We start from the raw sequence: 22,651 nt of genomic DNA on the forward strand, positions 1-22,651 counted from the left end.
ATTTGTTGTTTAAAAAATATCAATAAAATGTGCCTAGTCCAATTAGCTAAAACAAAAAATGTCATATTATTTAAAAAGTAAAATATTTAAGAAAATCTATTATTTAGCACTGTATTCCAGGAACATGTGTTGTCCTTTATTCCTACAACAAACTTTTAAGAAAAGTAGTATTCTTGCTCCGATTTTGTCGACATAAATCCAGGCACAGCATGATTCATTACTTCCCCAGATTCAGTTATCCTTTAAGTAGAGAAGGTTTTGGGTGCGTGGGCAGAATATGAACAGACACAGTCCTATCAGTACACCTGCACTTTTAACCACTGCATCATACAGAAAATGAAAAATATCCTCACACACAGTACCACAGAGTATAAAGAGACTGGCTAATTTGCTGTTGGTTTCCAAAAGTTAGAGGATGAAGACTTTATTGAAGGCAGCTTTATTACACACTGTATTCTTTCTCACACACTTTTTTTTTTTTTTTTTTTTTTTTGCTGTACGCGGACCTCTCACTGTTGTGGCCTCTCCCGTTGTGGAGCACAGCCTCTGGATGCACAGGCTCAGCGGCAATGGCTCACGGGCCCAGCCGCTCCGTGGCATGTGGGATCTTCCCGGACTGGGGCACGAACCCGTGTCCCCTGCATTGGCAGGCAGACTCTCAACAACTGCTCCACCAGGGAAGCCCTCTCACACACTTTTAAAAAAATAATAATTATTTTGGTAACTCAGAATTTTTATTATATTTCAAACTTCTTATGTAGTTTTTTTTTTTTTTTTTTTTTAAAAAGGTGTATAATGTTTGTCTCTAGTAAATGTCACTATTTTTGGAGATTTTAGATGCCTACTGAATTCCATTTTCAGATTTGCTTCGGGGAGGTTGGGGGAAGATAGGTCCTTTGAAGCAGGAAGCAAAGGTTAGATTAATCCTAGTTCTATGACTTGTGAAATTAGAAATACCTAATTTTTCAAAATATGTTCCTCATAATTATTGATCACTGAGAATAAAGTGTTACTCTCTTCATGACTCCATCAGATAGAGATCTTATCAGTCACTCTTCACTTATAATCAATACCATTTCTATTGAAGTCCATTTTTATAATCAAGATGAGTTCTAGGACATCTGCATTCCTGTTCCACATCATTAGCCAAGGGAGTGGGGTTTGGATTTGAACCTAATCCAGCACTCACATTTTCTACATGGAGAAAACCGAGACCTGGAGAAATTGGGTCATTTGCCCAAGATCACACTATTGTTCATCGCTAATGGAAGAACTTATTTCAGACCCTCTATCTAGGATTTTCCAAGTGTGGTCATTGCAAACATCCCCCTCTAGGATTTGATTTCAGCTACATAAATTGGAACACAAATCCTTTAGAGTCTTAACTACCACTCCAGTCTCATTTCTCTTCAAATCTCCCTTTACGTGAGATACTCAACTATTTTCAGTATTTGAATGATGTCAAGCTGATTCTCTTGAACAGTCATACTATTCACTATCATTAAAGATTTTCTCCTATCCCTGGGCTTTTATACATTGTTCATGTCTCAGGTTAAATATCACATCCTCTTAGAAGACTGTAATACTTGATACATTGCAATATGTGTTCCCATTCATATTAAATGTTATTTCAACTACTAGTTTAATTGTTCTTCTGATCACTGGTGGTGAATTGTGTTAGGCCAGATACTCAGGCCTATATTTAGCCCATGTCTGTTGTTAACTTTTTGTACCCACAGCACATAAGTCAGTAATCAGGAAATATTGTGTTCAATGACTATTTGTTTAACAAGTGACTGACAACAGGTAAGCTGTTTTCATGCAAATTGGCTTGATTTCTTTGACTGAATGTCTTAAAATTTAAAAATCCTTGCAATTTGAATGTCTGTGTCCCCCCAAAATCCATATGTTGAAATTATAATGCCCAAGGTGATGGTTTTGGGAGGTTGGGTCTTTGATAGATGCATAGGGCCTGAGGGTGAAGCCCTTATGAATGGGATTAGTGTCATTATAAAAGAGATCCTACAGAGCTCCCTAGCAACTTCTGCATGTGAGGATATAAGGAGAAATTTCCAGCTTGGAAGAACACCCCCACCAGACCCTGACCTTGGGTTTCCAGCTTCCACAACTGTGAGAAATACATTTCTACTGTTTTTAAGGCACCCAGTCTCTAATATTTTGTTATAGCATCCCAAACAAATTAAGACAATTTTAACATGATTTTTGGTTCACAATTAACCTGTTTCCATGGTCTGGTACTAGACTTTTCTTACCTCACTACAACTTCTATATCCAGGCATACCTCAATTATTTCAGGTCTTTCATGGTGTCACATTCACTCTTGACTACAGGATTTCCCACATGCAACTGTTTATGTATAGCAAGCTCTTCAGTCTCCTTGCTCCCCCTATCTTTTAACTCTCAAGAACCTTTATTTGTTAACTTCTTAATACTAAAGAAGTATTATAATCACTAGGACAACACTTGTTTTCTCATTTATATTGCAGTGCTTATCTATCTTGTTTACCAATATATTGAGTGTCTTATAGTATAATAGATGGTAGAGAGTAAAACATCAATGATTATGTGTTGATTGAAAGATAACTGAAAGAATCCTTGAGACCAACTATATCCAAAATATATATAGTTAGGTACAGCATAGAATGTATATTTTCTATGATGAAAAATAAGGACTATACCACCATCTGGTATCAGTCTCTGGTTCCTTCTCATTAAAAAAAAAATAGTAATAACGCTAAATAAGTGTAGTTAAGGGCTTAGTCCTCATAATTATTGGCTCCAGAGCTTCTAACATTTCTATTTTACTTCATGGCATATTGATTGGTATAGTAGGGAAACATTCCTTCTTAATGTGTAGCCCTTGTTAACAATTATATATAATTCTATATCTTTCCACTGAGCCCTTAGAATGGTTGTATAATACTTCAGTTCTTTCTAAATAGTGTACAATGTATTTGCATTCTTTCAGGGGAAAATCAGTTTCCTTCTCTGGGTCCTGCTCTAAAGTTTAATGTTGTTTTGGTGGTATTATTCTGGATTATTTGGTATGTGTATGTAGGGGGGAAGACTTCTTCATACAGAGAGACCTGTAAAATAATGGATTTGCCATTTTTTCAGATTCATTATCATTCTTATTTATTATCACTAGCTTACTAGTTATTCATTTAATTTCTAATGTATTTAATTTACTAATTCTTATTTAATACCATTAATTTACTAATTATACATTTACTAACAATTTCAAACCAATATAGAAATAACTATTGTTTGTTTAGCCTTTTATGTGGATGCAAAGTGCTAACTGCTTTCAGCATTATCTTGTTTGTGAACAAATCCATGTGTCAGATTCTATTAATAGTGTTATATTACTGATGAGGAAACTCTCAGTGCAGTGATATAGTGGAAACAAGACTAAAATCCAGATATGCTCATCCTTTTAATCATTGTACTATGTTGTTTCAAAATTAAAGAAAAACTAATGAAAAGTGTTAATTGTGTAAAATAAAATTCAATCACAAATGTAGTCATTTCTAAGGTATACAGAACACGTGCTCTGGACAAGAAAAATCAGGGTCATGTATATAGAATAAGAGGATCCCAATGACAAGAAGCTCTAGATATGCATCAAAAGGAATTTATGATCATAAAATCTTACTGTTCCATATATATGGTCAACCTTACGGTGGTTTTTAAATACATTTCTATAATTACAAATAAAGTATAATTCACAGGACTTTGAAGCATTCAAAGCCATATATTTAGTTTACATTTTCCAAGTTTTTTTTTACAGAATGATTTACAAAAAGAGAACTAGATATATTAAGTTCTTTATAAATTATGACCACATATGGATATTCCCTAGCTGTTTCATATAATGAATTTCAAAGATCCTTTATTCTTCTTGAATCATAGCACTACATTAAAATATTCTATTGATATCTGTGCTAAAACATTTGACTTTTCAAATCTCCAACTATATCTAAGATTCTTAACAATGATGATTTTGGTACAGTGATTACGCATAGCTAAGACAGGAGACCCAAACTCATAAACCAAAGCATATATCCATGTGACATGGATTTATTTTTTAATGTGCTAGACAGGTTGAGGGCAAGTGAATCCAGGTTTCAAATGGGCTTTGGCTATATAGATATAGATATAGAGATATAGAGAACAAACTAGTGGTTACCAGTTGGGGGAGAGGAATATAAAAGGGGGTGGGGAAAGTGGTAGGTACAAACTATTGGGTGTAAAATAGGCTACAAGTTTGTATTATACAACACAGAGAATATAGCCAGTATTTTGTAATGACTGCAAATAGAGTGTAACCTTTAAAATTGTATTAAATAAATAAATATATATATTTTTAAAATTTAATACTCTTTAAGTAATATTATAAGTGTAAAAGTCAAAAGTTTAGAAAAGCCTCTAGTCAACTTGGATATATACCAAATATTAGTATTTAGTAAAGTCTCATTTATGCCACTATTTTTGTGCTGACTTCAGAAATTAGGGTTCTCCTGATATCTCTGTGCTTATGATACAATTTCTTACAAATATGTAATGGAGAAGAAAGGGTGACATTCTATATTTGAGTTTCTTTATGAAGACAGGTGTGTGCAAGCCCAGTCGTCTAAACTTGCACTGATAAGCTCCGTGTGAAGCACAGGAGAGCCTGCTGAATTGTAGGCCAGTCAGTTCTCAACAATCTGTGCTCTTTGTCACCTAATTGTTAGTTGAAATTAACAAGAATTTTCTTCACTCTTTTTCTACTGATAATATCAGAATATAATTGTTGTGCTTGTTACCTTGAGTATTCTCTGTTGTTATTGACCAGGAGTGAGAAGAGTTACTGAATCTTGAAATTGAATTCAAAAATCTCTCATTTCCATTTCAAACATCTCCATTTTTTAAATCTACAGTGCCTTGATGATGCCAAAAATCCTATGATAACTATTTCCTTGTGCTTTGATCTGTCTGTGTGGATTCCTATTTTTCAATATTATGTAATTGGGGGGAAAAAATAAATAAATTGGATACTGAAACTAATATAAAACTATAAATATCTCCTATAATAACCAATGTTAAAATGTATTTATCAAAATGGGCTGGTTATTTTCATGGATTGACTTTTCATATGCAAATAGTTTAAACCTGAACTTATAAAATAAACATGCTGATAAAGCACTCATTTAATCTATTTTTTAATATTAAAGGACTATTTAAGTTTAATATGAAAAATAGTTCTACTTTTAAAAATATTTGAAATTCACATCTTTAGACTGCAACTGTTCTACTTTTCTGTTATTTCTGTGCCATAGTTTATAAACTGTGAAAGGCATTTGAAGGGAGAAAAGTTTTTTTTCTATGATATTGGCTCTCATCTATCTATCTTATTAAAATAATTATCAGGCCATTTTTCTGAAATTTTGCACCGTTGTTAAAAAACATGTTAAGGAATACAGATGTCTCATTTTTATCCAATCCATTGTTGTGGGTTTGGGGGTATGACTAGTCCTATATATACAAGACAGGTAAGTGACTTAGGTTGTCATTTGCCCCATTTCAACCCTCGCTTGCTACAACCTGTAAATACTGACTGTGTCTTCAGAGCTTAACTCTCAATTGTAAATAGATGCCAAAATAAACCATTGTTCATTGTTATAGTCATAAAAACTATAGCCTATAGCCAAGGATGATGAAAATTATTTTTCCACAGGTGTCTTAGCAAGTACGGATGGTTAAATCTACTCTTTGCTCCTTACCACTTTGTTTCAAGGGAAATACACTCTACCGAAGTTTCACCTTAAAAAGTCCCTTAAGAATTGAATAACTTGAAACTTCCCGAGGGGTGGACTATTTAATGTTTTCTTCACAAGACATTAAAAACAAAAAGAGAGAGTGCTTTCAGGACACTGCAGTAAACAGTCTTGATCTCCTAATGGAACACTTATTTGCAGCTGTTACCCCTTGCTTTTCTATAAAAGACACAGGAAAATAAAGAGTAGGAGCAGTACAAAAATAGACATATATGTATGACACCAGGAAATCACTGTTAACTTCCTGGAAAATAATGTAGGTGGCATTGTGTGCAGTGGTTTAAAGTCTAGGCTTTAGAATTCGAAACATCTGATTTTGAATTCTAGATTTCTTTCTGCTAACCAAGAATAGTGTTATCTGGTTTTGTTTTTTTGTTGTTGTTGTTTTATGGGGGGTTTTTTTTGCTCAGTTCTTAATGTGTTCTTACTAAGATCTTTGCATTTTCTGATTTACCCATACACTCACCTATACTATAGGTGTTTTTATTGCTGTTTTACAGATGATGAATCTGAAGGAGCCTCAGAAAGGTTGCCTAATGTCACAGACGTAGTTAATGGAAAATCCAGGTTAAAGACGAGCTCTGTTAATTTCCCCTTCCTAAGACTTAACCAAGGAAAGATCAAAACAACTGGAAGTACAAAGCACAAAAAATATTATGGTTCAAGCTCCCATATTTTGGAACATCAAATTATTTTCCTTCACTCTCTTTTTGAACTCTTTGAGCAAGTGATTAGCTTGTCTACAATATAATGCAACATTCTTCTTAAATACTCTGCTCCTTCCCAATATTATTATGACGTATGGCAAGATAATTTCTCAAAACCTCATTTTCCGGTCTTTAGAAGATATTAAAACCAAACTAAAATTAGGATAAAATTATATGTACAGTGTTTTTCATAGCGCCTGGAAATTAGTAAGCTCTTTACAAAAGGTATCAATTACCGAGTATTTGCTGGGACGAATTACTGGGCATAGAGCATAGTCCCACCCTTTAACAGGCTTATAGGTAGATAATGATGACTAAGAAATTCAGAGTAAATTCAGTAGGGAAGACTTAATTTAAAAATGGTCACATTGCTCATTTTCATAAAACACATTCTCTATCTCTGATAAAGAGTATTGTTTCATTCACTTAGCAGGCCTGTATTCATATCTGTTGCATAGTAAGCATGAAGTGTAAGTTTCTGTATAAAAGGAATTCATGATGTATTAGAGAATGTGGTTTAATGTTAATGACAGTAGGGTTCTGCTCAGATAGTTTTGTCATGGTCACAACAGTTTGACTGTCATGGCCTTAAAATAGTGAAACAGAGTGAAGTACCATGCACCTTCATTTTGACTAGGGGAAATAGCTGAAAACAAATGCAGGAAACACCTCCATATTATGTTAAGTTTCTTGAACAAGTTGCCATGTTCATGCCTCAGGGCCTTTGTACTTATTTTTTCATCTGTCTGGAACCCTCATTCCTTGCTTCTCCACCCCAATATCCCAAGGCTTGATCTTTCACCTGCTTCATGTGCCTCTACTGAAATAATCCCTTTCTAGCATTGCTTTCACTAATTATTTTAAATAGCACCACCACCGTTTTCCAAACCCAACATTCCTAAAACATTTATCTCTGTCTGCTTTAGTTTGTTTTTAATAGGAATGTTCCATAGAGAAAAATCTTTTATGTTATTTTAGTAGCACCTAGAACAATTCCTTCCACATTATTGGTGTTTAATAAATATTTGCAGAATCAATTTGAGTTCTAAGAATAGTGTGTTCTTGAGGCTTGCTATCACAGAAGATCATACTTATATTAACCATTCAATAGAATAAACACCACTAATCACAGAAGCTTCCTTTTATTCAAAAAGAGAGTGGGAAAAGTCATGTGGAAGCTGCTTAGGGGGTGCAGTATCCCTGGAAAGAAAGAGGTAATCTAGGGATTCCTTTATTCCCTTAAAGCCAACAGAGTAGGATCTTTCACAGAATTACTTGTAAAGATTAGTTGTATGACACGCTCTAGGTCTATCCGCAGCTCTACAAATGACCCAATTTCATTCTTTTTTGTGGCTGAGTAATATTCCACTATGTACCACATATGTACCACATCTTCTTTATCCATTCCTCTGTTGATGGACATTTAAGTTGTTTCCATGTCCTGGCTATTGTAAATAGTGCTGCTGTGAACATTGGGGTGCATGTATCTTTTTGAATTATGGTTTTCTCTGGGTATATGCCCAGTAGTGGGATTGTTGGGTCATAGATAACTAATGAGAACATACTGTATAGCACAGGAACTCTACTTAATGCACTGTGGTGACCTAAATGGGAAGGTAATCCAAAAAAAAGGTGATATATGTGTATGTATAGGTGATTCATTTTGCTGTACAGTAGAAACTAACACAACATTGTAAAGCAACTATACTCCAATACAAATTAATTTAAAAAAAGATTAGTTGTACCCCCAAGAATTGAAGACTGATATTTGGCTCCTAGGTTGTTTATCTATTTAGCTAATTGTCCTACCAATAAGTCTCTGTACAATCTGCAGAACCTGAGGTAAGTGGGGAGACAACCTGGGGCTGATAGAGTAGCAGAGTGGAGCTGCCTGTGCTCCCATTATTGACATGAGTAGGCTGAATAAGTGTACACTGAATGAGTGTACTCTTTGAGCTTGAGCCATTTGGCCCATACCTCACATAAAATAACATATTCTCAGGAAAGAGACTTAGAAGTAAAAGACCATGGGAAGACGACTGGACACAAACACTGGCTGGGAAATTGTGAGCAATGGTAGGAATTTAGTTTAGCAGTCCTGAATTTCAAAAATCAAGAAAACTTAAAATGGGAGGGTGCATATTGAATTTCTGTGAACCACCCATGCAAATATGACCAAAGAGCTGGCATTTGGACACTTTTTGTCAGAAAAGAAACTGTGTACCAGGCAGTGTTAGCAAGAGAAACAGGATGATCAACCAGGAGTTAAGTCTGCCACTTGAACTTGTTTAGCAAAGAAATGTTTGCCTTTTCTACCCTTACTTCTCCCTGTAACAATAAATGGAATAGCTAGTTATTAGAAGAGGGACTAAAGTTTTTTTTATAGCCCAAGGATCCCTTCTTTCCTCCATTCCAAACAGCCAGGACCTCCACTTTACTCTTTAGTTAGAGGACACAAGAAATAAAGCTTTAGAGATAGAGATTGAAATTAACTAACAACAACAACAAAAAAAACTAACTAAAAGAAGGGGAATGGGTCTTAATTATCATACTGAGATTTGTGTGACTCAAAATCTATGAGTTTAATTCAGATGTCATTATCAAGTCAACAAGTGTTATTCTACCAAGTATAGTTGTAATAATGATGGCTATATGAAGAAATAGGCTCTAAATATTTATAAATTAATGAGTTCAGTATTAGAGCTACGACGAGATCAACATATTGTTTATATACCATCTCCCTCAGTAACAAAACAGCTACTTGCATCTTTGGCAGATATTTTGATTTTTTGTCTTTCAAAATGAGATCTAAATCATAGTCTGAAACATTGGTTAGAGCTTTAGCCTAAATTATCTTCTTAAAAACAGAGTAGCCATTTTAATGTTGATGGATAAAAGGAGTTATTTCTTCGTTAGTATGCCTCAGAGGATCTAACATATTCAAAAAAAATCAAAGAAAAAATTCAAATGCCAAATGCAAGTTGATTCTTCTATCAGCCATGTTGCATTTTAAGATGTGTTATAACCAATTGATGATTTGTATGTAGACATAAAAAGACAATTTCATGGGGTGTCTTAGTATATTTTTTTGAATGAATGAAAGTTATCCATATCTTTGCATTCTCAATATAGCAAAAACTGCTTTAATTGAAGAAAAGGAAAAAAAAAACATTGATTCTAGGCTTTGTGGTCTCCTATTATTAGTAGTGGTCTCTTTCCCTGCCATTGAGGTCACTTAAGCCATCAGAATTAGCCCAGAATACCCGGTCAGCATGAGGAATTGTCATCCCATCACATTTTTTAAATTGTTTAAAACATAGCAAACATTTAAATGGACACTTTACCGAAAAAAAAATTTTAATGCATTAAAAAATAGAATAGGCAGTGAGGAGGAAGTATTGTGTAGTGGTAAGTGGCATGTACATTTTCTCTTGCATTTATGTCCTGCTAAATGCACTGTGACTTTCTGACATTTCAGTTTTGAAGTTTCAAAATGCATGCCTTCTTTCTAATCAAATATTGTTTCTATTCAAAATAGCAGTGACAATTTCAAAGTTTTAAAGTTATTCTTTAATGAGGGACATCTTGCAATCAATCTATACTTAATAATAGCATTTTATACTTGGCAATGTTTATCATAAATGATCAAAGTGGTTTAAAGGCTTTTATTTAGAACACTGTAGGGCAAGAATTGGCATTACAATTCTTTATTCTTTAACCTTTGGGGAAAAAAAACTGCAGTAGAAAGAAATTAAATCTTTTAGCTTACAGAAGAAATGTGGCATGTAAATACAAATTATCAGTGAGTGATTTGTTTTTAATTCACAGAATGAGTCAGTAGGCAATAGATGTCAATAAAAATAGAATGTCTGACTCTCAACCCTCTTTACTTTTACAAAATGAGTTATTCATAGTTACTTCTTTGGTGGGAGTGGTGGTAACAGTGAGAGGGTTGTCTCAATTTGGCAACGTCAACACTCATAAAAGAACACATGGCCTTCTTTTCATTCATTTTAATGAGACATTGTTTCTCAAAGAAACCCAGAAGATTTAGAAAATTTAGATTAGGTTAAATATTACAGATTTATTTTCTTTATTCATAATTCTCATTTTAATTTTTTTATTAGTTTCTGCTTTATAACAAAGTGAATCAGTCATACATACACATCTGTTCCCACATACCTTCCCTATTGCGTCTCCCTCCCTCCCACCCTCCCTATCCCACCCCTCCAGGCGGTCACAAAGCACCGAGCTGATCTCCCTGTGCTATGCGGCTGCTTCCCACTATCTATCTACCTTACGTTTGGTACTGTATATATGTCCATGCCTCTCTTTCGCTTTGTCACAGCTTACCCTTCACCCTCCCCATATCCTCAAGTCCGTTCTCAAGTAGGTCTGTGTCTTTATTCCCGTTTTACCCCTAGGTTCTTCATGACATTTTTTTTAAATTCCATATATATGTGTTAGCATACGGTATTTGTCTTTCTCTTTCTGACTTACTTCACTCTGTATGACAGACTCTAGGTCTATCCACCTCATTACAAATAGCTCAGTTTCGTTCCTTTTTATGGCTGAGTAATATTCCATTGTATATATGTGCCACATCTTCTTTATCCATTCATCCGATGATGGACACTTAGGTTGTTTCCAGCTCCGGGCTATTGTGAATAGAGCTGCAATGAACATTTTGGTACATGTCTCTTTTTGAATTATGGTTTTCTCAGGGTATATGCCTAGTAGTGGGATTGCTGGGTCATATGGTAGTTCTATTTTTAGTTTTTTAAGGAACCTCCATACTGTTCTCCATAGTGGCTGTACCAATTCACATTCCCACCAGCAGTGCAAGAGTGTTCCCTTTTCTCCACACCCTCTCCAGCATTTATTGTTTCTAGATTTCTTGATGATGGCCACTCTGACTGGTGTGAGATGATATCTCATTGTAGTTTTGATTTGCATTTCTCTAATGATTAATGATGTTGAGCATTCTTTCATGTGAATGTACAGTGGAGAAAGGACAGCCTCTTCAATAAGTGGTGCTGGGAAAACTGGACAGGGACATGTAAAAGTATGAGATTAGATCATTCCCTAACACCATACACAAAAATAAGCTCAAAATGGATTAAAGACCTAAATGTAAGGCCAGAAACTATCAAACTCTTAGAGGAAAACATAGGTAGAACACTCTATGACATAAATCACAGCAAGATCCTTTTGGACCCACCTCCTAGAGAAATGGAACTAAAAACAAAGATAAACAAATGGGACCTAATGAAACTTCAAAGCTTTTGCACAGCAAAGGAAACCATAAACAAGACCAAAAGACAACCCTCAGAATGGGAGAAAATATTTGCAAATGAAGCAACTGACAAAGGATTAATCTCCAAAATTTATAAACATCTCATGCAGCTCAATAGCAAAAAAACAAACAACCCAATCCAAAAATGGGCAGAAGACTTAAATAGGCATTTCTCCATAATTCTCATTTTATAACACTAAATTTATTGCATACTTTAAAAAACACAGTGCTAAGTTCTAAATTTAATTAGTATTGAATATAATTAGAATTTTTTTTGATATACTTAAGGCCATTTTACCCCAACTATTTCCCATCTTGCTGGAAATCATACATTTTTGAATCCTTCAAGTTTATTTTTCTAGATTTTCCTATTTCAGTAGAATTACACCAAGAATGTATGTGATAGTGAAAGCTAGATATAACTCTCAAATAGATGAATCACTGTCATTTAAGAACAGAAAAGTTGACAAGGGAAAAGGACTTGTGCAGACATCAGTGAAACTCAAAATATTAGAGAGTTTCAAAGGGGGAAGAAAGTACATTTCTATGACAAATTGGCTTTAGCTCAATTGCAGACTCTAAAGGACATCAGACTATCTTTCTTATTCCCTACGCTATTTGTAGCAATTAGTACAATGTGTGTCACCAAATAAATACTTGTTGTGTAAATTATAAATGAATTCACACCTCCACCTTGCAATCAGGCCAGTCTCAATATATGATTTCTTCTAATTTTTTAGTGAGTCTAAAGTGGAATTAAATTTAGTTTAGCATCTAGCTTTATGACTACTTTGAAGTAATCTAATAATTCTAGAACTCACTTTCTTTATGTCTAACACTTGAGTCATAATCTTTGATTCACAAAGATTTTATAGCTGTATCTAGATACTAGTGCTCCTGTAAATGTTTGTAAATCACTTATAGTTCAAATACATGACATTTATAAGCATTGTAGTAAATTCACAGTGCATTTAATTTTGGTTAATCTATTCAGAACTCTAGGATGTAGGAGAATAGATAATGCTCTTCCCATTTTTTAAAATTAGATACAGTAAAATTGAAAAAAAAATGTTGATTCAGAAAGATTTTCTTATTTTTACTTTCCATTTTGAAGTTTTGACACTGTAGTAATACATTTCACAAATTTACATTTAGTGAATAGGGATTTAGAATTAGTGCAAGGATGAAATAAAGTTACCAACTCTGGAAAACATTATAGGGAATAGATACCCCAAACAGAAAATAGTTCAAATAATAGAGGCAATTAACATTTACTTCATAAGTATAGTATTTAAGAAAGCTTCACTAACAGGAATAGTTAGGTATATGATGGGTCCAGTGTACTCCCATTAACATAAATGAATATAAGAGATTCTACTAATTATTATGAATAGAAAAAATTCCAAAAATAGTATTCAATCTTATACAGAATTTCTGAAAATTAATCATTCCATATAATGAATATTCAAGATAAATGAAGAAACTCATTTAAGGGATAAAGGAAATAGTTTTGTGGTAGGCAGAATAATGTTCCCACAAAACTAGGCATCCTAATCCATGATCCTGTGAATCTATTACCTTATACGGCAGAAGGGACTTTCAAGATGTTATTAAGTTAAGGACAGTGAGACAAGGAGATTATCCTGAATTATCCAGGAGGAATCAATCTAATCACATGAGTCCTTAAGAGAGGACTCATTTCTGGATATAGTCAAAGAAAAAGATGTGACTATAGAAGAAAGGTCAAGGGCTTACAATGTTGCAGGTTTTGCAGATGTAAAATGGGTTCCATGAGCCAAAGAATGCAGGCTGCCACTAGAAACTGGATGACAAGTAAACAAATTGTGCTCTAGAGACTCCAGAAAGGAACACAGAATGGCTGACATTTTGATCTAAGCCTGGAAAGATCTGTGTCAGATATCTGACCTACCAAATGGTAAAGTAATAAATTTGTGTTCTTCTAAGCTACTAAGTTTGTGGTACTTTGTTACAGTCATCATAGAAATCCAATACAAGTTCCAACATAGGTTGTGTAAATTCTTGCTAATTATTGATCATTATTTAATCATTTTATTGAGGATCAAGGTCAAATCTATGCTTAGTAATTATAGCACTAAATAAAAATGTAAGAACTAGTTTTTTCCCTTACAGTTGGTGAGGCTAGATACCCTATGAAATAAGAAAAAGGAAAAACGTTGACAGTGGTTCATACTATATGTCTGAACTGAGTACTTGTTTAATGCTACATCATTAATTGTAATAATGTTGTTATAGTTTTCCATTAAACGAATGTGGAAAGTAACTCTTGAAACATTAAGGCAAATTCCCAATCACCAGAAGGTTATTAATGGCAGAATTTACATTCTAAGACAGGTTTTAAACTTACCACTTCATGGCTCTGTAATAATTCCCATTCTGACTGTATTTCTTGAATCTCTTACTTCCTACTCAATTTGCTGCTCTAATCATCTATGGAACAGGGGAGTCAGAAGAACTAATTTTCTTAGAGTTGGATATGAAAATAGAGTAGAGTGATAATGAGGACATGAAGGTCAATCTAAGAATGAAATTCATGAGCTTCAGTGAATGAACTTTTTATATACATATTCATGATATGAAGACTATGCTAGTTTTTAGACTTATAAGCACTCTTGCTCTATTATTAGTGTGCCTGTAATGACAGAGACAAACCTATTGAATAAGCTAAAGATATTGTGTTATTGACTGCATGTTTATGTCCTGAAGAAATGCATATGTTGAAATCCTAACATTCAGTGTGATGGTATTAGGAGGTGGAGCCTTTGGGATGTATTTAGATCATGAGAATGGAGCCCTCTTGAATGGGATTAGTGACCTCATAAGAAGGAACATAAAATCTTGCCCTCTTTCTCTCTGCTCTCTGCCATGTGAAGACACAACAAGAAAATAGTCATCTGCAAATCAGGAAGAGTGCCCTCATGAGATATAAGATGGCCAGTTCCTTTATCTTGGACTTCCCAGCCCCCAGAACTATGAAAAATAAGTGTTTGTTGTTTAAGCCACCCAGCCTCTGATAATTTTTTTACAGCTGCCCAAACTGACTAAGATAGTTGTCAAACTCATGACAGCGGGTATATTAATAAAACTGTGCACATTGCATGATTGAAGTCAAGGTTTGTTTAGTTTCTTAGGACTGCCATAACAAAGTACCATAAACTAGATAACTTAAAATGACAGAAATTTATTGTATCACAGTTCTGCAGAAGTCCGGTATCAAGGTGCCATGTTTCCTCTGAAACATGTAGGGGAGAAACCTTCCTTGCCTATTCCAACTTCTGGTAGCCCCAGTTGTTCCAAATCTTGTGCCAGTATAACTCTAATCTCCGCCTCCATCTTCATATGGCCATCTTCCCTCTGTGTGTGTTTTCACATGGCATTCTCCTCTCTGTATATATTTGTGCCCAATATGCCTCTTCTAATAAGGACACTTGGTGTATTGGGTTAGGACCCACCTTAATGGCCACATCTTAACTTGATTACATCTTCAAAGAGCTTAGTTTCAAATAAGGTCACATACACAAGTATGGATGTTAGGATTTCAACATATCTTATTGGAGGACACAACTCAACCCATAAAAAGAGTTAGGGACAAGTTCCAGGGAAGACTGAGAAGAAATATTCTTCAGGTGGACTAGATTCTAAATGACCAATTCTTGAACAAGTGTTTTGGAAGAGGAATTCAAAAAAAAACCTTTGGATGGTGTTTGGATAGCACTGTACTCCTCATGGCTCCTAGATTCCTGATGTGACATATGTCTGAATAAAGAATTTGGTAGCTCATTTTTATTTTGTGTTTTGAGACTGTTCTAGTTTTTGATTGTTGGTTTAATAGATAAGTGGGAATGACATGTATTTGACTATGACAGTCAGAGAGAAGGATGATTACACATTAAACTCAGTTTTAATAAAGTGGTTCAGATTTTTCATAAGGGCTGAGGCTGTAATTAGGCAGAAAAAGATGACGGACACAGGTGGAAAACAGGAAAGCAGTATGTATATTAAGCAAGAAAAATGAACTCTAAGCAAAATAAAAGGACAAAGGGCAGACATGAAAAGGGAAGCTTAGAGAAAAACTCTGAAGAATATCCTACTTTTTAACTTCAACAATGAATTCATAGGTTTTTCACAGAGTACAAATTGTATCTTAGATAATCAGGTATCTAATTACACCATTATGAAAATATCACTCTGAATTCTTAGGCCATTAGCTCAGCATGAAATATAATCCTGAAAGATATAAAGAATTTAGGTATATTTGGCATTGTCTTCAAGTAAATAATGATTTTCTAATGGGTTTTATTTTTATCAATAAAAGATATGTGGAAAAATAATAGGAGTAAACAAATTCAGAAAAAGAGAAATAAGTGACTACTTAAGATTATATGTGTAAACCTTGATCAATGTTTCAAATACAAAGGAAGTAATATACAATAGAATTTTTGTGATTTTATTTGTACTCCTTAAACAAACAAGTCAAATAGTGTATTTTTTTTTTTTCTGAAGAGAAACTTCTCAGAAAACAATCAGCTATAACTGTTGAGCTAATTTTAATTTTGTGAATTCTACCCAGACCTCTTTTTTTCTTTAAATGTTTGCCTGTGAAAACTTTAAATATTTTCACCTATGAAATTTGCTTTCACAATTAAACATGGTAGCTAAGGAGTTACTTACTTCTCCTTGTTATTTACCATGCACTTGCAAAATCATCATTCCTAAATTGCACTATATTTTCATAAGATTCAGTAAATCCTGTATTTTCTGTTTAGCATAATGGGTAAAAACTTATATCTGAAGTGAAAATGAACAGTTTCAATTTAGCTTCAGACCCTGCTTTTTTTCTGCTATGAAATGAGGATAATAATGTTACTGAACTCACAGGATCCTTTTCAGGATTCAATGAGGTAATATTTATGAGGCATGTGTACAAGTGCTTATCATATAATCGGGAGAAAATATATGTCACATATTAATATCATTGTTAAAAACATTTTAAGAATCAATGATTATTTCTGTTTTAAAATATCTGTTTGGGAAAAACAAAATTGAGGAAGAGAAAATAAATGAGACCAACAGAGGGAATAGACAGAAGAGAATGAAAAAGGTTTTACAATGAACCATCATTACTTCCATTATGAGCAACAGCTCTTGTTTCCTCTAGAATATCCACATGTGATACATATATTCCAATAGACAAAGCACCACTAAAAATATTTTTTAAATAACTCTTCTTTGCTTATTTTACCCCATAAATGTAGCACATAGTAATATTGCTTAAAACTCATCCTTTTTTCTCTATCACCTATTTTCTGCACATGCAACAGATACACACACACTTCTTTCTTCAAAAATGATCTCAGAACATCCTTACTCATAGAGTTGAATAACTCTAGTCCTATTTTTATCATGATAGGAAATTATCTGGCAATAAATAAATCCCCTAGAGGGCTGGAGAGTGGAGGAAACCCAACTGGCTGAGCCAGAAGCCCCTTTATTCCACACAGAAAACAGAAAGTAGACTCAAACAATACTCATTTTATTCACACTGCATCAAAAAAAAAAAGAAATCAACATTTTAGAGTGAAGAGGTAAATGTTTAGGTTGCCTTGTTAATCAGGGTCTAATCATATGATAGAAACCACCAGAATATGTAAATATAGTAATGTAGAGAACTCGTATTCAAGTGAGAGAAAAGATAAAAATCAGGAGAGTGAAATGTCCAGAACTCAGCAATATGTAGCTACTATACCCTCTAGACTGAAGACTAAGCAGAGAAGATTTTGGGGGAGAGGAGGTGTGGGACCTAGGCCCAGGATAGACTGCAGGAGGAAGAATACACAGTGGGTTTATCTGGAAGAAACTGCATCCACAGAGGGGACAGAACCACTCCCATATAATCCAAGATAGAGAGACAGGAAGATAGAGTCCATATATTCCTTCCCTACGCGTGACTAACAATCTCCCAAAAATACCTTCCAAGGCCATACTTAGCTGGAAGACAGCTGACTAGAATTCTTAGTAAATACAGCATCAGCCACCCCATAATACATAGCAAAGAAAAAAGCAAGGGTAGATGCAGGGATTCATGGGTAATCAAATGCTGGAAAAGCATAGTAAATGTTAGGGAGACTGTTCGTGGGGATGGATGAAAACAACAATCACAGAGAGACCTTCAAAATTGCAGATGAGTAAGACATGGAGATCAGCTTCCTCCCCACAAATACATCAAAAATACATCTACATGTGGAACAACTTCTACAGAACACCTACTGAATGCTGGCAGAAGACCTCAGACTTCCCAAAAGGCAAGAAAATCCCCACGTACCTGGGTAGGACAAAAGAAAAAAGGAAAATCAGAGACAAAAGTATAGAGATGGGACCTGCACCTCTGGGAAGGAGCTGTGAAGGAGGAAAAGTTTCCAGACACTAGAAAGCCCCTTCATTGGCAGGCATGGAGTGGGGGAATCTTTGGAGCCACAGAGGAGAGCACATCAACAAGGGTGCAGAGGGAAAATCAGAGAGATTCCGACAACGAGGATTGGTGCTGACCAGCACTCACTAGCCTGAGATGCTGTGCCTCAGACTTTGGATGTCAGACCCCAGGTAGAGGACTGGGGTTGGCTGCTTGAAGACAGCCTGAAGGGGGCTAGTGCACCACAGCTGGCTAGGAGGGAGTCTGGGGAAAAGTCTGGACTTGCTGGAGAGGCAAGAGACCATTTCTTCAGAGTGTGAAAGGAAAGGGGCCTCCTGTTTTGTGTGCCCACAGATGGCAGAACACTTCCTAAGCAAGCTCCAGAGACAGGCGCAAGCCATGATTATCAACTCGGACCTGACAGGTGGGCACAGACCACTAATGCTAATGCCACTGCCACCAAGAATCCTGTGTGCAAGCACAGGTCACTACCCCCCCACCCCACCCCCCACTCCAGGAGCCTGTACAGCACAGCAAGCCACTGCCAGGGTCCTGGGATCCAGAGCCAAATTCTCCAAGAGAGCACACAGCATGCCGCAGGCTTTGCAACATCACATGGCCTCTGCCACCATAGGCTTGCCCTGTATTCCAATTATGATTACCGTACCCCTCCATCTCCCTGGCCTGAGTGAGCAAGAGAGCCCTAATCAGCTGCTGCTTTATCCCCCTCCTGTCTGGGCGGGAACAGACACCTGAGGGCGACCTACATGCAGAGGTGGGGCCAAAACCAAAGTTGAACCCCGGTTGCTGTGTGAACAAAGAAGAGAAAGGGAAATTTCTCTGTGCAGCCTCAGGAGCAGTGGATTAAATCCCCGCAATCAACTTGATAAAAGATGCATCTGTGGAAGAGCTGAATAGACAATGAGGCAGTGGACTTTGGGAGAAACTGTAGACTTGGGGTTTACTTTCTGCATTTCATGTGTTTTGGGTTTTATGTTTATGTTAGTTTAGTTTTAGTGCTTGTTTTCATTTATGGGTTTGTTTATTGGTTTTGTTATTCTCTTCCTTTTTTTTCCCTCTTTTTGTGAGTGTGTGTGTGTGTGTGTGTAAGTTTCTTTGTGTGATTTTGTGTGTTTAGGTTTGCTTTTACCATTTGTCTTAGGGTTCTGTCTTTTTTTGTTCTTTTCTTTGTTTGCTTTTCTTTTTATGAGTGTGTGTGTGTGTGTTTCTTTGTGTGATTTTGCCTGTCTAGTTTTCCTTTTACCATTTGTTTTGGAGTTCTGTCTGTTTATTTATGGTTTTCTTTTTTCTTCCTTTTCTTCCATACTGTGTGACTGGCAGGGTTTTGGTGCTCCAGCAGGGTGTCGAGCCTGAGCTTCTGAGGTGGGAGAGATGAGCCCAGGACATTGGACCACCAGAGACCTCTTGGCACCAATTAGTATTAATCGATCAGAGCTCTCCCAGAGATCTCCATCTCAACACAAACACCCAGCTCCACCAAACAGCCAGCAAGCTCCAGTGCTGGATGCTCCATGCCAAACAACTAGCAAGACAGAAACACAACCCCACAATTGGCAGAGAGGCTGCCTAAAGTCATGCTAAGTTCACAGACACCCCAAAACTCAACAGAGAACATGACCCTACCCACCAGAGAGAGAAGATCCAGCTCTACACACCAGAACACAGGCATCGGTCCACCCACCAGGAAGCCTAAACAAGCCACTGAACCAACCTCACCCACTAGGGGCAGACACCAAAAATAAGAGGAATTAGAAACCTGCAGTCTTTTAAAAGGAGACCCCAAACACAGTAAGCCAGACAAAAAGAGAAGACAGAGAAATATGCAGCAGATGAAGGAGCAAGGTAAAAACCCACCAGACCAAAAAAATGAAGAGCAAATAGGCAGTCTATGTGAAAAAGAATTCAGAGTAATGATACTATAGATGATCCAAAATCATAGAATGGAGAAAATACAAGAAACGTTTAACAAGGACCTAGAAAAACCAAAGAACAAACAAACAATGATAAACAACACAATAAATGAATTTAAAATTCTCTAGAAGGAATCAATAGAAGAATAACTGAGGCAGAAGAACAGATAAATGTCCTGGAAGATAGAATAGTAGAAATAACTGCCACAGAGCAGAATAAAGAATGAAAAGAATTGAGAACAGTCTCAGAGACATATGGGACAACATTAAGTGCACCAACATTCAAATTATAGGGGCCCCAGAAGAACAAGAGAAAAAGAAAGTGATTGAGAAAATATTTGAAGAGATTATAGTCAAAAAAGTCCATAAGGTGAGAAAGGAAATAGTCAATCAAGTCCAGGAAGTGCAGAGGGTTCCATACAGGATAAATCCAAGGAGAAACACACCAAGACACATGTTAATCAAACTGTCAAAAATTAAATACAAAGAAAAAATATTAAAAGCAGCAAGGAAAAACAACAAATAACACACAAGGGGATCACCATAAGGTTAACAGCTGATCTTTCTGCAGAAACGCTGCAAGCCAGAAGGGACAGGCAGGACATATTTAAAGTGATGAAAGAGAAAAACCTACAGCCAAGATTACTCTACCCAGTAAGAATCACATTCAGATTGGATAGAGAAGTTAAAAACTTTACAGACAAGCAAAAGTTAAGAGGATTCAGCACCACCAAACCAGCTTTACAACAAATGCTAAAGGAATTTCTCTAGGGAGAAAACAAAAGAGAAAGAATAGACTGACAAAAAGAAACCCAAAACAATTAAGAAAATGGTAATAGGAACATACATATCGATGATTACCTTAAATGTAAATGGATTAAATGTACCAACCAAAAGATACAGACTGAATGGATACAAAAACAAGACCCATATGTATTCTGTCTACAAAAGACCCACTTCAGACCTAAGAACACATAATGACTGAAAGTGAGGGGATGGAAAGAAATATTCCATGCAAATGGAAATCAAGAGAAAGCTGGACTAGCAATTCTCATATCAGAAAAAAATAGACTTTAAAATAAAGATTATTACAAGAGACAAAGAAGGACACTACAAAATGACCAAGGGATCAATCCCAGAAGAAGATGTACCAATTCTAAATATATATGCACCCAACATAGGAGCACCTAAATACATAAGGCAAATGCTAACAGCCAAAAAAGGGGAAATTGAGCATAAAAAAATAATAGTAGGGGATTTTAACACCCCACTTTCACCAATGGACAGATCATCCAGAATGAAAATAATTAAGGAAACACAAGCTTTAAATGATGTATTAAACAAGATGGACTTAATTGATATTTATAGGGCATTCCATCCAAAAACAAAAGAATACACTTTCTTCTCAAGTACTCATGAGACATTCTCCAGGATAGATCATATCTTGGGTCACAAATCGAGCCTGGTAAATTTAAGAAAATTGAAACTGTATCAACTAACTATGCTGACCAAAATGCTATGAGACTAGAAATCAATTACAGGAAAAAAAAACTGTAAAATACAAACACATGGAGGCTAAACATTACATTACTAAATAACCAAGAGATCACTGAGGAAATCTAAGAGGAAATCAAGATATACCTAGAAACAAATGACAATGAAAACACAACAACCCAAAACCTATGGTATGCAGCAAAAGCAGTTCTAAGAGGGAAGTTTATAGCAATACAATCCTACCACAAGAAACAAGAAATATCTCAAATAAACAACCTAACCTTACACCTAAAGCAATTAGAGAAAGAAGAAGAACAACAACAAAAAAAGCAAAGCTAACAGAAGGAAAGAAATCATAAAGATCAGATCAGAGATAAAAAAAAAAAGAAATGAAGGAAACAGTAGCAAAAATCAATAAAACTAAAAGCTGGTTCTTTGAGAAGATAAACAAAATTGATAAACCATTAACCAGACTCATCAAAAAAAAAAAAAAAAAAAAAACAAGAACACTCAAATCAACAGAATTAGAAATGAAAAAGAAATAACAAATGACACCAAAGAAATACAAAGCATCATGAGAGATTGCTACAAACAACTAAATGCCAATAAAATGTACAACCTGGAAGAAATGGAAAAATTCTTAGAAAAGTACAATCTTCCAAGACTGAATGAGAAAGAAATAGAAAATATGAGCAGACCAATCACAAGCTCTGATATTGAAACTGTGATTAAAATCTTCCAACAAACAAAAGCCCAGGAGCAGATGGCTTCACAGGTGAATTCTATCAAACATTTAGAGAAGAGCTAACACCCATCCTTCTCAAACTCTTCCAAAATGTAGCAATGGGAGAAACACTCCCAAACTCATTCAACGAGGGCATCATCACCCTGATAGAAAAACCAGACAAAGATATCACAAAAAAGAAAACTACAGG

The sequence above is a fragment of the Hyperoodon ampullatus genome (assembly GCF_949752795.1).
Source record: "Hyperoodon ampullatus genome assembly, chromosome: 1".
NCBI lineage: Eukaryota > Metazoa > Chordata > Mammalia > Artiodactyla > Ziphiidae > Hyperoodon > Hyperoodon ampullatus.